This window comes from Nannochloropsis gaditana (assembly GCF_000240725.1).
Source record: "Nannochloropsis gaditana CCMP526 unplaced genomic scaffold scaffold229, whole genome shotgun sequence".
Classification (NCBI taxonomy): Eukaryota; class Eustigmatophyceae; order Eustigmatales; family Monodopsidaceae; genus Microchloropsis; species Microchloropsis gaditana.
Genome location: NW_005803724.1, coordinates 1 through 4,426, shown reverse-complemented (window position 1 = coordinate 4,426; position 4,426 = coordinate 1).

The window sequence follows — 4,426 nt, the reverse complement described above, 5'->3', positions numbered from 1 at the left end:
GAGGGAGTGAGGGAGGGAGGGAGGGAGGACTCTCGGGGTGTCTTGGTGACTCGGAGCCAGTACGCCCCCTTGTCATGCTTCAAGTCCGTCAGAAAGAGCCGCCTTTGGAGCCAAGTCCTCTTTTCCTCCTTCCTCCTTCCCTCCTTTCCCACCTCAGTCATGAATACCGCAAGCGCCATGGCTGCGGGTGCGATTGCCTTTCGAAACCACGATCCAGCCTACGCAGCCACGCTTTTGCAGCACGCGGAGGAACTCTTTGCATTCGCCGACATGTGTCCCGGGGATTGGATTCGAAACGGGACAATCCCCGCCGGAAATTTCTACAACGACGGTGGCCGCTACTTGGACGAGCATGCCTTTGCCGCCGCCTGGTTGCACAAGGTACCGCCGTTGTTCGTTTTCCATACTGTCTCTTCTTTCCTTTTTTTCTACTACCTCAAGCTGACGTTCTCTCATTCGAGTCAAGCGCTCCCCTACTTTTCTGGCCTCCTCTCTCCCCTGTTCGTGCGCACGGCCAAGACATGCTTTATGAGTTTATCTTCACCCAAATCTCTCCCTCGCTCCCTCCAATTCTCGCTTTCATTCAGGCAACAGGCAAAAAAGAATACTTGGACAAGGCCATCGCCACCTTTTACCAATGCTGCTACGTTCCCGGCGGCTATCAAGTGAGCGTGCTCGACTGGGCGGACATGACTATGGGAATCAACCTTCTTCTGTACGAGGTAGGGAGGGAGGAAACGAGTTGAGGGGGAACGGGACGAAGGGATGAATTAAGCGGGGGAAATGGTGCGCGAATGGAGGAGATGACATGGCTGGCGGCTTTCTCGGTCGTTCAACCCCCCCCTCTTGCTCCGTCGTTCAACCCTTCCCCCATTGCTTGACAAAATGTTCTTTGGGTACTCTACTGGTGATGGTATCATCTCATTCTCCAATATTTATTGTTTCCTCCCCCCCCCGCCACGCTCTACTCTTATCCCCTATGCGATATGGTTTTAATAAGTTCTCTACCTGCATTTCTCCTCCTCTCAGGCCACGCAATGGAACGACTTCAAGGACGCGGTGATCAACCGCCAAAAGGCGTTTATGAACAAAATCCCGCGAACGCCCAAAGGCCTGAGCTACTACAACGAATGGTGGGGCAGGACGTTGAGGGAGGGGACGACTGCTCTGGTCTCTGAAGCCTCTCGAAAGGACCGTGCTTGAGTTTTTTCTGTTTTTGTTCGTTCGGGCTCACTCTTTTTCGCTTCATTCCGGATTTTGTAGGGGGCCTAATCGTTATGCTGCCAACGCTGCCTTCACGGCCCTGGTGGCGGCCGAATTTGGCTTCGAGGTGGATTACTTTCGCTCTTATGCCGCTTCGCAGATCAATTACATGCTAGGTATGCGACTGTCCATGAGCTTGAAGGCCTACACGCGGACCTCCGCCGCCTCCCTTTGTCCTGTCCCTGTCTCTCTCGACGTCTTCCCGACGTGGGCGTGTTTGAGGGTCGTCGATCACGATCCCTTGGCCTCCGGGCGCTTGGAACGTCTCGTCTTTTCCCACCCTTTTGAAGTAAATCGGGGTTGTCGTCCCCCGACCGACCTGAGCAAAGGATGCCTGCTTGCCTTCGTTTTCCGTCTCTGACGCCCGTATTTTTCCCACCCAGGTGATTGCTGCGATGGCAAAAAATCGTTTCTTATCGGTTTTGGGCCCTCTTGGCCCAACTCATACCATCATCGGGCAGCGTCGTGCAAGGGTACCGACTGCCGTTGCACCCAGCAAGACTTTCCCCACATCTTATGGGGGGGATTACTGGGTGGGCCGGAAAAAGATGACACAATTTCAGACGAAGGCTGCCCAGATTTCATCCACATGGAAGTCGCCTTGGATTTCTCAGCAGGATTCACGACTGCAGTGGCTGGATTAAAGCATTTGAGCCTGAGAGGTATTCGGTATTAAAAGTAAAGACTTCAAGGCCTCGACATTATTGTTAAGGACGGTATTAGGCACGGAAAATTTGTGCAGTTGTGAAAACGTACATCTAAAGACTGGGTGAAGCCAAGGATGATAAATAGTGTGAAGGTACATGCGTGTAGGATGTCACATGGATATGGAATTCAGGAATGTAGGGCTGTTGACTTTGCTTCAGTCAGCCATGTCCGCTGATCAGACACGCTTTCATAGGTTTATATTTCGATGGTCGTTAAAGAACAAGTCGAAGACCTCGATAAGAAATTCAACTTTTGGTGTGACTATTTTGTTGTAACGTCGGATTTGCAGGCCTCCACAAGTTGCTTTTGACCAAAATTGCTATCTTGACATGTCCCCTTGAGGGTCAAGGCTTGCAAAAACACATGCTCTAGAAGCCCAAATACCACAAAAAGGAAGTCACTGGCGCAACGACTGACATGTGACCAAGAGTTGTGCGAGTATAGATCAGGTAGACAGCACAGCCTTTTTTTCTATCCGACCGGCCCGAAATGGATTTTATCTCCCTTAAGACAACGTGAAAAGACCACCCCGTGACAATATTATGAATGTCATCCTCTCCTCAAGCACCATTCATGTCTTGAACAAGTTAATGGAACTGCTTGTTTCCCGGTCCTCCTTATTTCGAGATGAACAACGTTAATAAACACATATCCTCCAAGAATCCCTGAAGCTCGGGTTGACGATATAATTCAATGGAGATCGGCAACATCTTGAGACAGGATCACGGGGTAAAGATCGCTCACACATCTTATATATTCATTAAAATTTACACGTGTAGTGGCGGTCTCGTTTTCTGGAATAAAGCGAGCCCTACATTGCCCTACCATGGTACCCCCAGCCTTCCCCATTCTCGATCTGATACTAATATGCAGGCATAAAACGGCCCAACGACATCGTAAGATCTCTCGAGTGAACCAGCGTACTATATGGATTGGGAACAGATGGAGCTAGGGTGGGGTGTTTAGATATTATGTGGCGAATAGCATAAAAAAATGTAGTGAGGCATGTGGTTGAATCTTTTTGCTCTGCCTTGCTGTCCTTCATGTTCTGTTTGCTGTCGCCCCACTTCTTGGCTTACGATCTCGTTTTTCCTGACTCACGACGAATCCCTTCTGCACATTTTTAGCCAATGTTATCATCGTGTGCCTCGGTATCATCTCGCATTGGTTATGCAGCGGCGGCATGTTCATTCAGGCCAGGATCGGTGCACGTCAGCAAAAGGCTCTTCTCGCCTCGCGTGGCTTCTTCGTCCTTCGCAACCTACGCATACCCCACTTCGTCTGCCTTTTCATTGCCCACGCACGATTCATCGAAACAGTCGCGTGCTCATGATCTGCGCCGGCGTCCTCACCGCATGATGAGCACTACGACTCCGCCGCCCCCGGGACAGGCGACCCAACAATCATTTTTCAATTCTCCGGCGACAGCGTCCTCGTTTTCCAGCACCGACAAGCCCACTCCTTTCCGAGATGCCTTGGAACAGTTGCAGGCTTTTCCGGAGGTGCGTGAATAGGACGAGAAGGGAGCATCGAGGCTCCAGCTGCCGGGAGACTCGGCCAGCCTCGGCCGACGAAGATTCCCTTTTCTTCCTCCCTCTCCTGTTCTTTCGTTGTCTCGGGGCATCATAATATGACCAACGTCTCTCCCAGCAACGTCAAATCACCACTCTTCCGTGGCGTCCTCTCTTTTCCCCCGCTCCTAGATCAAGGATGCTGCTAAGCTACGCGAGGAGCACCATATTGTCCGAGCTCTCCCTTTGATGCAGGTACGTCACAGAAGCGCATCTCGCATGACACACATACATGAACCTACAATAAAGGGACAGGTTCTTGAGACGTACCCGTCCCATCCGAAGCTCACGATTTCAAAGTCTGGAGCTCATTTTTCCTTCCTCCTCCTTCAATCGCCGCTCGATCGCATCCTCCTCCATGGTTGTAGCGCGCCATCGAAGTTCTCGACACGAATATGGGCAAGGGGACTCTCCTCGCTGAAGGTAAGCAAAGGTCACTCTTCTCCGTTTTTCCTCAATTCCTCGTTCTTTGGTATCGTACCCTCACATCTTGTGTGATTACAATTTTAAACCGCCTCGCGCCCGACCCTAACGCTCTTTATGCAGCGGCACGCTATCAGCTGGCGCTCTATCACATCGAAGCCGGGGAGTTCAAACAAGCACATGCCTTGCTCCAGGCCCTGCTGGAGGATGTCCAGGTGAGGGAGGGTGAAAGGGAAGGGGGTGCAGAAGAGATTCGGTTCCCACGGGGCGGGCGGAGAGAGGATACAGGCAGCAACTGTTTCGCTACGTCTCGCCTTTCCTGCTTTTATGCCCTATCCTCTCCTCTCTTCTTCCCTCTATTGCTTTCTTTCCATACCGTTCAGCCGAGCAAAAACGCAGTGCACGATATCTTCACAGTCCATCTCCTGCTAGCGGGCTCGGCGCTCTTACAGGATCAGTTG